Genomic DNA, 13,196 nt, shown 5'->3' with positions numbered 1-13,196 from the left:
TTTGGAAAAAAAATTGGGCGGACATATTGTGCAGGCGGACATGTGAGGACAGTGTGGTCCAAAAGTGGGCGGACATTTAATGCAGGCGGACATATAAGGACAGGTTGGTCCAAAATTGGGCGGACATATTGTGCAGACGGACGTATAGGGACTCAACACGTGCCCCGTGTTTTACGGGGAAACTCGTGGCCTGTACTCTCTCTCTCTCTCTCTCTCTCTCTCTCTCTCTCTCTCTCTCTCTCTTGGAGGAATTGTATTCATTAAATATAATGAAAAATCTTGTAAACTATTTGATACTGAAAAAGTTCATAGTTTTTATAGATAAGCAATTATCTGTATCTATAAAATGTTAGGGGCAATAACTTCTATAATTTTATCATCTCTATTGTATGTCTATCATACATCGCTTTCCTGATATCCAAATTAATTTAAGTATACATGTATCTATAAAGTAGCAGTTTTTTAAAGTGTTGAAATTAAATCTTTAATATATTTTATATACATTTATCTGCTTTTTAACTCATCTGAGCCAAAGGCTATTATCTGCACTATGTCAGGAAGCTTTGATGTAAATTCCAGCTTTTCTCAAGTTAGCTTTTCTGATCAAAATTTCTCCGTTGTCTGTCGACGTCGTCAGCGTTATAAACTTTTCACATTTTCGACTTCTTCTCAAGAACCACTGGGCCAATTTCAACCAAATTTGCCACAAAGCATCCTTGGGTGAAGGGTTTTCCAGTTTGTTCAAATGAAGGGCCATGTCCCTTTTAAAGGGGATACAATCACAAAAATGCAAAAATAGGGTGGGGTCATTTAAAAATCTTCTTCTCAAGAACCACTGGGGCAGTAAAGCTGACATGAAAGCTTCCTGACAAAGTGCAAATTCATCTTTGTTCAATCATGGCCCCCGGGGGTTGGATGGGGCCACAATAGGGGATCAAAGTTTTACATACTAATATATAGGATAAATCTTTAAGTGTTCTCAAAACCCACTGAGCCAGAAAAAATGAGATTTACATGAAAGCTTCCTAAAATAATGCAGATTCAAGTTTGTTCAAATCATGACCCCCGGGGGTTGGATGGGGCGATAAAAGGGGATCAAAGTTTTACATGCAATAATATAGGAAAAATCTTCTTCTCAAGAACCACTGAGCCAGAAAAGCTGAGATTTACATGAAAGCTTCCTCAAATAATGCAGATTCAAGTTTTTTTTCAAATCATGGCCCCTGTGGGTATGATGGGGCCACAATAGGGGATCAAAGTTTTACATGCAAATATATAGGAAAAATCTTTAAAAATCTTCTCAAGAACCACTGAGCAAGAAAAGCTGATATTTACATAAAATCTTTCTGACATATTTCAGATTTTAGTTTGTTAAAATCATGGCCCTCCAGGGGTAGGATGGGGTCACAATAGGGGATCAAAGTTTTGGATACAAATATATATGGAAAAGCTTTAAATATGAGCCAAGGTGACTCAGGTGAGCGATGTGGCCCCTGGGCCTCTTGTTTGATCCCCTATTGTGACCAACGTTTCGGATTTACTGATGTGTGAACTCGTTAAACTCTATTTTTTGTCCAATCAAAACAACTGTAATAAAAAACATTGTTTTTTATACGTCCTGTCGAGAAAATTTAACTCATATTGAGATGTAGGTGAAGTACAACAAATATAGACCCCTGTTTAGGGCTCAGGGCAATAACAGTGAGGATTTGTTATCAAGACACGAAACCTCCGTTTCCAAGGTCATATCTGACAGACCCTAAATGCCGAGCGTTTGGCAACGGAGCATATGTTACATATTAGCTTTAACTATTTACATATCTTTATCTTTTATGTCCGTTGGATTAATAAAACTGCATGATGTTCAGGTATTATTTTTGTACATAGTTACTTTAAAACAGATTGATTAGGTTTTACATGATTTCTTTAAAGAAGATTAATTAGTTTTTAAAGTTATTAACTTTCCTTTTATTACATGCTTGAAAATATTTGCAGGTAAGAGAAAAGAGCGAAAAGATCATTCAAAAAGTAAATAGTAGCGGGAACGCATAAATCATAATAATACATCTGTCTGTTAGGCGTCTATAAATAGGCCCACGCGGGTCAGGGGAATCCCAACATGGGGTATATAAATCAAACACAATTCCAACTGTCAACCATTGCTTGATTTTTATCTATACAGCGTTTGTCTGATTCTGACTAATTAAACCTCTCACAGGTTCCTACAAACACTTATTCCGTGTGATAAAGAAGTTTTTTTTTTATATGCAGCTAAGTTACCCGACAATCTGTAATTCACAGGGTTGACTGATTCTTGGCATATCACGTCGCTCTTTCCTTTGTCTACCATTTGATACAAATGGGAAAAATATATAAAAAGTCATTCTATATCAAAGCGAAGTATTTCAATATTCATTCACACATTATTATTAACCTATATAAATTCAATATGCTTCTTGCATCGACATTCATGGATAGATATATATGTACAAAATGTCATTTTTACTTCAACATGTACGAATATAATGTTGCTGTTTCACCATCTATTAATGTTTTGTCGGATCGCAAGTAAAATAGTCAGTCTCGTTTTCGTTTTGCCTACCAGATACACACAATTTCAAAGCAAGTATTCTCTAATATATTACCGATCTATCTATTCCCTATTACATACACATTAAAACATTCATCAGGATGCTAATCGTCTTTGTTGTCACCTACAATTCTGCTGTCACAAAACGTATCCAAAAATTAAATAAATACATATCACGTGATCATTATTAGCTCACGTGTTCATAATCAGCATCCGGGTCTTCATATTCATGGCTAACTCTGTACTGTATCATATCGTAAGTGTTGCTTTCAGTTTTATACGTCATGTATCCCTCTCGATCTCTTTCCTCTTTTCTCCTTTTCAAAATGTTTCGTCTACGAAAATCCATAAACTTAGTATGATACATATACAATGTACAGCATGTTAAGCTATTCTAGATATCCAGCATTTTCATGTAATTTGGGATATTATGTTTAATTTCCCCATAACACAACTTTTGCTTTATTTTAAAATAATGTATTCCAGTATATGAAGCTTTTTAAAGCAAATACTCATTTGATAAAATTACTCAAAATATCTTTTAATGATCTTAATGTGTACATGACGCAGAATGAGATCAAGTAACGCGAGAAATTACGGAGAAACGTTTTGACAAATAAAAATTTTCACCAATGTTCTGAAACTCTGAACGTGATGTGATATGTACATAGATATTGACTTCTCTCATACACTGTGAGGAGATGCAATGCGCAAGCGTAAAATGACACACAGAGAGCCATTTTACGAGGGAGATAACTCTTCCAGACGTAACGTATACAACATGATGGAGCGCCAATGTGATTCGTCTCAATGTGAAATTGTATTATGACGTCACTTCTGATTATAGTTTGAAACCCTTTAAAGATTATTAACGAAATGAAAGGAAAGTTGCATTCATAGGAAATGAGCGTCTCACCTTTGCACAATGACCACAGCTAAAAGGACAAGAACTGCCAATAGACAGGCGGCGGCCACAGGCAGGATAATGAACAAAGGAAAACCGCCTGTTTCTCGGTCACTCGTCTGATTTTGGTTATCAGATTCTATACAAAACATAGTTATCATGAGAGTGATTGGAATAAACCATGTCATTGGGGATATAGAGTGCTGTGGAGTAGTTTGTATTTACTAAACCACATATTCTGAACGCATGCATGTACATAATCCCAAATTTTATCATAATGTCTTACTGTCAACACCCTTCCTCATAATAATAATATAATAATTAGTCAATATCTAAACTTTAAATCACGTATATTAATTAAAGAGGTATAGCGCATTTGCTGACGATACGGCCGACTCAGAAATCTAAATGGAAAACACCGGTTTCCAATAATAGACTGGCGTGTTACATTTAAATATAAGGCCAACGTTTTTGATGTTTCGTTAACCAAGATAAATAACTGCCGCAGGTTAGCATTACTGACATTTATACGAGTCGTTCTTTACTTAATAAACCATTTTCCTGTTTGGAATGATGAACAGTACAATATTTTTATAGACCTGTTCAACAACCCTTTTACATATGGCATTACTTAACTCACTGTTCTGACACGAGTGCAGCGCCTTTAATAGACGTCATCAGTTCATTTGCCTTTGGTCGATAATTCGAGTGTTTATCTTTGCCTAAATATCATATGACAGTTGCTACATGAGTTTGTATATTTTTCTTTTGAGAAGTCAAACTGTATAACACTTCGTTTCCTCCCGTGACCTATTTTTACTTATTACATGCTGTCCATTTGTGTCCTTTTTCTTGTAGTATTTGTTAAGATTTTCGTCAGCCACATTACGGTTTGAAATTCTTGAACGCGCAGCACCATGTTAGTGTAAACAAGCGGAACTACAATGATCTCGGAATAAATTCCCCCTTTTTAAGTCGTAACTTGCAAATCTTAGAGGTTATGATGAAAATGACTAATATTTGTTATAATATATAAAACACCCCCACCCCCTTCATGAAAATGACCCCCCCCCCCCCTGAAAATGAAAAGCAAAAAAGAAAATTGATTTTGGAAAAGTATTGGACTTGAACTCGGAATGTACGGTTTAAGTGTAAGATTACCGAGCACCTAAACCACTAGGCCACCCAGGCATGTAAGTTTAATGGTTTAACGTTTGACAGGCTGTTAAATCTCAAGGTAAATTTTGAGAACAATTTTTTCATATTTTATCGATTTTCAACAAGAACCCATAAACCAAATTTCCTCAAACGGACTTACATACAGTCATAATCAAGTAAAACAATTTCAGTGTTTTATTTCTGGTTTAAGGTGGCCTTTTGCAACATGTACAGTTTGCATTTTTTTTATGCCCATTACGTTATATCTACTATATACTCTATATAATCACGGTGATGTTTATGCTTATCAAATAAAGATACTATCAACATATCGATATCTTTATTAAGTAATTTGGGTAAACACAAGTATAAACTGACATTGCATAGCAGAATATTTGTAAAAAATGATATTCAAGAAAAAGGTATTTATGTAGGCGAAATTGCATACCAAGTGCGCTATACCCCTTTCAAATCTGCAATGATTTACACATTCATGACGTCAGCATGATTTTTACATACTGATTGGTAATTTTGAACTGAGGTTCACAGTTCGTAGATGAGACCTTTTCAAAAATAACCATTCAGTGTATTATGTGCGTTACGTCACAGATAAAACATGCATTCGAGGAGCAATTGTCACATGACATAATACTAGCAGGGCTTTCAACAAATTTAAAAGTAGGAGGCTGAAATGAAAAAGTAGAAGGCGATCCAATGCTTGGCGCCCTTACGGCCGGGGGTCTGGGGGCCGCTCAAGGCCCCCAGAAGCTCTGGGGTAAATGACGCAAAATCCTGCATTCTGGTGGTTTCCTGGCACTTAAATGCAGCTTTGAAATTGTCATTTTTTTGCCTGAAATTTTTACTTTTGCCATGAATTTATTGTTTCATATGTGAAATTTTCTGTTCATGCAAAGACTTAAAAAATTCAACATTGCAAAGTACTAATTTTGATGCAAAATGAAAAATAAAGTGCATCAAGATAACTACATGTAATTATTTTTTGCAATGCTGTATCAATTAATTTTGAAGTGTCTTTGCTTGATCAGAAACTTTCACTTTTACTTCTACATTTGTACTGAAAGTTTATAAGACTGAATTGTTTTGTAAGAAAGTTTCTACATGCAGAAAATATTGTTGAAATGAACTAAACTGCATGTTTTGCTCACCCCAATATTTTTTTAAATAAAACCCAAACAATCTTTATTACAAATTAATAGGTATATAACATTTAAATGACCTATAATTTTATTTTTCCACAAATTCAAGTTAACAGCTACAGATTTGTTGGTAACATAGCGAATTTGTGCTGAAAAATTCTACTTTCGTTTTTATTTAATACCACATGGGCATTTGCAAATTAAAAAGAATAGCAAGTCTGAAATCTTTCCTGGTTAAATTCTGTTTTCGCTTTAAAATTGCTGATTGATATTATACTCGTGTCACTTTCACTTCTGGCCTTTTTAAAGCCGAAACTGAACAGGGTATTTATTCTCTTCATTCCGTCAACATCATTGATTTTTACGTTCAGGACTTGTTGTTATCTTTCGGAACTTCTCGTCTGTGTTGTCACGAATTGGGTAAATCCGAGGCTTTCCGACTATTGCAATTGACGTATTATTTTCTACACCAACAGACGACTAATCAGGTGCCGGTATTTACCTGAACTAAATTTAGCGCAAGTAAACACGTTTTTACATCCTGGTTGATACGGCCGCGATTTCTGAGTATACTAAAGTTTGGAAGATGTTTAAAGTTTTATAAAAGTTTTTTTCATTGGACATACATTTTTGTCACTAAAGTAGCCGGCACCTAATGTTACTATACGCGGCGGAAATCCGCCGGCTACCGGCTACTTTTGAAAGCCCTGTACTAGATCGATTTGTTTTAACATACGCACACCCAACAATAGCATACTAATCATCATTTTGACGAGGGTCGCTTACTGATAGAAGTAGAAGTAAAAATTTACATAAGTGCATTCTACACTGTGTATTACTATAATATGGCTCTGAAAAATGAATGTTACATTATTCAAGCCTTACCAGTCTTGTTACAAAAGGGTCCAGCTAAGTCACCTTTACACGCAAGACATATTCCACTCTTGTCACAGTGATCACAATAGCCAGGACACGGTGCGGTACAGTTCTCACCAGGACACGCTGCGGTACAGTTCTCACCGACAGAATCCGGACGAGAACAACCTGCAGGATTGAAACTACAGCTTACGACATTAAATAAGGCGATTTCCAACTTAACTAATTAAGTTTAGGTGATAGAAATGAAAACTGATCCTCTACGTAAAACATACATGCACTGTACTCTGCGTGTGATAAATTCTTAAATCGAGACAGTCTACTGACAAATAAGTTGGTGTTACGGGCGTTTAAACAGTCTCGTTTAAATTCAGCATTTCGCAAAGTTTATGGTCACCTTTTTGGGGTACATTGTATATACAAGCACTAACTAGATCGATTGCTGTCTTGCATGTTTCATACCAACTGTTCGGCCACACTTTACATACTGGTTTTGGCTACAGGTTACTCCGTTTACCTGACCAAGATCACGATGGGTATTACCGGTTAAGAGGGGATGCTTACTCGTCCTAGGAACCTGACTCCACCACTGGTATATCCAGGGGTCCGTGTTTACCTTTTTTGGTATTCTTTACAGTATTCATGAGATTGATTATTGTTATTCATCTTACAAATTCTTCATTCAACTTTTGAAAAAATTATGAACATTTTATGTATAAAATAGGTCTTGTATTCAAGTGATTATCAAACAGCAGTAGAGTGAAGTAAGGATCCCTTGTAAACCGGTCAAAAACGTCATGGACCATTTATCTTTATCAGGTATAGTAAATGACATGCATATAGTAAATTTAAACATATTGTTGAAATGGTTTTAAATGTTATATAGCAAACACAGCAATGACATGCATTATATAAAATACTCAACATTGATTGTTTAACGTTCCTTTCGAGAATTTTTCACTCATATGGAGACGTCACCATTACCGGTGAAGGGCTGCAAAATATAGACCTATGCTGGTCGATTACGGTCTTTGAGCATGGATAGATCTTTATCGTGCTACACCTGCTCTGACACGGGGTCTCGGTTTTTGCGGACTGCCCCATATTGTCGACTCCTATGACAAGCAAGGGGGTAATGAGGATATATTCTAACCTGGATCCCCACGGGCTGGATAACTTATGAATCAACAGCATGGATATTCCAATCAACAGCAAACATTATAAAGCATAAACATCAACAAAATGTGTTATGTAACACACGTGTCGATAACATACATTATGAAACACATTCACCAATATAATGCATGTGCAATATGGATATCAACAACAAGCATTATGTGCAGAGCAGAGCACTTTTCTTTATTTCATTTATACTTTAACCACCGCGGTGACCGACAGGTTAGGGCGTTCGCCCCACACGCGGAAGGCCGGGGTTCGAATCCCCACCGCGACGGAATAAGTCGTTTAAACAGGTAGGGATAGTTCCATCGCCAAAACGCTCGGCATCAGTTGTGAATGTTACGGGTCCTCGGAGATGACCTTAAAAACGGATATCCCGTGTCAGAGTAAAGAACCCTGACTGCTCAATGAAAGCCCCAAGCAAATGTCACCGGTCTTGGTGACGTCTCCATATGAGTGAAAAATTCTCGAGAAACAAAATACAAGCAACCATTTATTTACTCTTAATTTGAAATATGCTAGAAATAACGTTGAACGCAGAGAAAGCTACATCGCATTGCATGCACAATATCTGCCACATCTCAGACACTCAGATGGGAGAAAAAAAGTTACTAAAATTTACTTACCGTAAACCTCTACTTCACACAAGTCGTTATAGGCAAACTCAGAATAGTTCCCAGGGTAAACGATATCCGACCGTCTCTCATTGAAGTAAATAACGTACCTTCCATAAACTGGGCAAGTGATATTTTGCACGGAGGAATTGTTCCATTGATAATAGTAGTAGTAGGAACAAAAACGGCCGTCGTCCTTGTCAGTGGTGTTGGATACAAACAGCTGATATCCAGCCAGCTGATCAATGAACGGCGATCCTGATCAAATTTGATAATAGTAATTTGTTTTGAATTCTAATTTCATTTTACTTTAAATATAAACTTTGATGTATATTTGTTTTAAATCATTCATGACAAATCTTTTTAGCTCGTCCGGACGAATGTTTACGAACCCGGTGTCGTCCTCATACTTTGAGGGAAAAAAACAACTTTGGCTCTATCTTCTCAACCAAAGGGGTTAGGGCTTTAATAGTTCATACATACACGTAGATCACTCATGACCAGACCTTTCATTTGGTACCAAGATTTTGACCTACTGGCTCCATATGATTGAAATTTCTCGAGAGAGAGAAACGTCAAACAATTGACTTAGGTGTTGATTTTGACCTGTTTTTAACCTTGGTTACAGGAGATGGGGTTTTGATATTTTATATACAGATACTTCATAAAAAAATTTCCTTTGATATCAAAACTTTTTAACCTAGCCACTTTGACTCCGACCCTCTGAATGATATTTCTCATATACATACCTCATGACAAGACCTTTCACAGGACATAGTGACCTTGAATGTTTGACTTTTCAAAAACTTTAACCTTGGCTATATATTTTGAACTACATTATGTAAGCGGGTAGGACTTTGATATTTCACATAAAGATGCCCCATAACCAGCTATTTCTTTCGATGCTAAGATTTTTGACCTGGTGACTTGGACCTATTTTTCATTTCACCTAACTTTAGCCATATCTTTTGAACCAATGTCTCCATATGAGTGAAATATTCTCGAGAGGGACGTTAAACAATATAAACAAGAGGTACTGTGAGCAATACTCACCAAGAATACCCCCCGCGTACCCCAGTCTCCCAAAGGGTGTTGTTAAAAGGTATACATTACCTCTTTCCCGAGTGTAAAAATATGGTATGCCTTTGTAGAAGAAAATGGAAGATATAGTCCGAACACAAATCCATGGTATAAACCTATAATTTTGACCTTGAGATCAAAGGTCAAGGACATAAAGAGGTCATGAATGTACATGACACATAGTCTCATGGTGATACACCCATGTCTTATGGTATGACAATGTCAAAACCCTATAATGAATTTTGACCTTGAGGTCAAAGTTCAAGGTCATATAGAGGTCATGAAGGTACCCGACACATCGTCTCATGGTGATACACTCATGTGTCAAATATGGTATGCCTATGTCAAAGAACAAAGAAGTCATGGCCCTGACACGAATACATTGTAAAAACCTTAAATTTTGACCTTGATGTCAAGGTCATATGGAGGTCATGAAGATACCCGACACATCGTCTCGTGGTGATACACTCATGTGCCAAATATGGTATGCCTATGTCAAAGAACAAAGAAGTTATGGTCCGAACACAAATCTGCACAGACAGACGGACAGACAGACATAGTGATTCCTATATACACCCCCCCCCCCCCCACCCTGAACTTCGTTCGGGGGGTATAAAAGTCAAATCTTTTGAACCAAGGGGGTATAAGTCTTTGATATTCCACATACATGCCTCATGACTAGGCAATTCATACAGTATATAGCAAAGGTTTATGATGTGTGACGTGTATTCTGGTTTACACTGAACGTAAGCTTACCGTTCCTGATAGCTCGTCGGTAGTGTATGGTGATATGGTGAATAGGGAGAATCTGCTGCAGATCCACACGCCATGTCGACGTCTTTTGTCCGTCTACTGAAACCGTGCAGTGCTCCCCCGAATCAGTTAGAGAGCTCAGGTCTCCGTCAACTGCTTTTGCAGCATCTCCGGATGTACTGTTGTTCGGGAATTCCTGCCACGCGGGTTTATGTAAAGCAATGTTCCCTAAAATATTGTGAATTTACTTAGGTCACCATGGATTGGACGTTAATAAAATGCGGAAATGAGAATTACTGAAATTCAACATTGACTTTTTTACACCAAATCCTTGCTCTTATTTTAGATGTAGAATCGATTGAACTTTGAAAATGTTCACATTACTAATAAACAATATCCACACAAACATATTATATTCATGTATTTTGAATAGAAATCACAGTATTAGAATGGTATAATTGAAACCGTTTAAAGTTTCCTCTATTACTATGCTATGTAATGCTGTAAGTACATTGTACATATTATTGTACTTACTATAAGCATTCGTGTGCAGCATCAGAAACACCGACATTAATGCTGCTGTCTTCATTTTGTACATTCGACAATTGCAGGAGAAAACAGACCTGGAATAATAAAGACGAATAGCAGTTTATCATCATCGTGTGAACAGATATTAATGAGAAATGCGACATAGAATATAGGATTATACATATGTATGATATGAAATAATCTAAAAATTAAAGTCCGAGTTTAAAAAAAGAGGGGTGGGCAGTGACTGCAAGACTTTCAATAACCGACATTAATTGTATCAGTACGAATGCTATTCTACTTCATTTCAGCCAAAAACTTCATTTTTAAAAGTTATATAACAGCACCAGTCTCCTTTCCGCAATTTATTTTTAAAGCGCTTAGCGTAGCTGCGGTTTATTGTTACTATTTATCTGTAACATTACAAAGCATATTAAGTACGCCATGGTTTGATCACCAGTGGCGTAGCTTCCATTGAGGCAACCGAGGCAGCTGCCTTGGTAAAAAAAAAAAAACCCACCTTTTACGTTGTTAAAATGTCGATAGCTTCTGGGGGACTGCCCCCCCCCCCCCCCCCCCTGCCTCGGTAATATTCGAACCCAAGCTACGCCTATGATCACGATTGACAAAGAGGGTCCTTGAACAATTATATTTCACATTTATAGAACAATGGCTATACATCGAGCAAAGATGTTATTTTTCACACAGTTGAAACACGGTGCTCAGCGTGCGTGTGTGTTTAACCGTTACCGGAGCGAGCTTGTACTGTTACTGTATGGAATATTATGACTAAATGCCAAAACGGACATTTTTCTTTGATCTTGCAATATGAGAATTTATAAATTATCCTTTGCATTTTTTTTTAAAATTAGTTTTCTTGTTTTCCGTCTAATCCGAGAAATTTGTATTGGTATCATGATTAGAGAAAGCTTACACACATTAAGAACAACAACTCTTGTAAACCACGATATCCTGGTACAAAGCGCTCTCACTCTACACGGGGAGTTTAATTCAGACTACTTGACAAATCGTAATTCCTGCTTTAGAAGTCTTGTGGTGGTGTATGACATGATTCAACAAAACTAAGCGGAAAATAGTAAGAGGGACGTTGTGCATTTTTAAGTGTCTGAAGTATATAACCCAGAGAGGACAAGTAGGTACGAAAATATATTAACTGAAAATGAAAAAAAAAAATACGATCAATTACACGTGTACCACGAACACAGCAATCATTAATAAATCTAAATATACGACAATGCGTGAATTGAATAATTTAAACAGTTACAAATGTTACAATATAAAGTTATATAAGACTGTCTAGTATGCATTTAATACATTGTTATGTTTAGTTTCATTACAAATGTTACAATATGAAGTTATATAAGACTGTCTAGTATGCATTTAATACATTGTTATGTTTAGTTTCATTACAAATGTTACAATATAAAGTTATATAAGACTGTCTAGTATGCATTTAATACATTGTTATGTTTAGTTTCATTACAAATGTTACAATATAAAGTTATATAAGACTGTCTAGTATGCAATTAATACATTGTTATGTTTAGTTTCATTACAAATGTTACAATATAAAGTTATATAAGACTGTCTAGTATGCATTTAATACATTGTTATGTTTAGTTTCATTACAAATGTTACAATATAAAGTTATATAAGACTGTCTAGTATGCATTTAATACATTGTTATGTTTAGTTTCATTAGTGATGTGGAGTTATCTGTCCCCGTGCACAACATTATTGTTTTGTTTATTTTCATATTGGGACGTCACAAATTGTACGTGAACTTGCACCCATTCTAGGCGCTTAGGCCAGTCTATTAGCAGTATCTCTTCATCAAGGGGTCTCAACCTGGAATGGGAACATCGAACCTTCAAGTATGACAAAGCGTCATTCACTTGAAATATATAGCGCTTGGGAAAAGATTGATTAAATATTGTTTAACATACCACTCGATAATTTTTCATTCATATGAAGACGTCACCAATACCGGTGAAGGGCTACAAAATTTGGACCATGCTCGGCGCTTACGACCTTTGAGCAGGGAGGGATCGTTATCGTGCCACACCTGCTTTGAAACGGGGCCTCGGTTTTGTGATCTCATCCGAAGGATCACCCCCATTTAGTCGTCTCTTACGACAAGCAAGGGGGTACTGAGGACCTATTCTAACCCCGATCCCCACAGGACGCTCTTCATTAGGACGGTACTGCAGATTTCATATACGATCAAAATGCATTCAATTAATTGTTCCTCACTTACTTCGAGAAGGAATGCAATAGATGAGCGAGTGTATGGAGTGTCTGGAATTTCACATTCATAAACTTCCCCTTTCTTATCA

General features: G+C 36.5%; 1 pseudogene; it reads right to left on the bottom strand.

The window, feature by feature from the left end:
* LOC125667212 (uncharacterized) overlaps positions 1 to 13,196 on the bottom strand; it is a 303,650-nt pseudogene extending 290,454 nt beyond the window's left edge.

This window comes from Ostrea edulis, chromosome 8, assembly GCF_947568905.1.
Source record: "Ostrea edulis chromosome 8, xbOstEdul1.1, whole genome shotgun sequence".
Taxonomy (NCBI): Eukaryota; Metazoa; Mollusca; class Bivalvia; order Ostreida; family Ostreidae; genus Ostrea; species Ostrea edulis.
The sequence above is the reverse complement of the archived record's forward strand: the minus strand, read 5'-3'. Positions and strand labels throughout refer to the sequence as shown.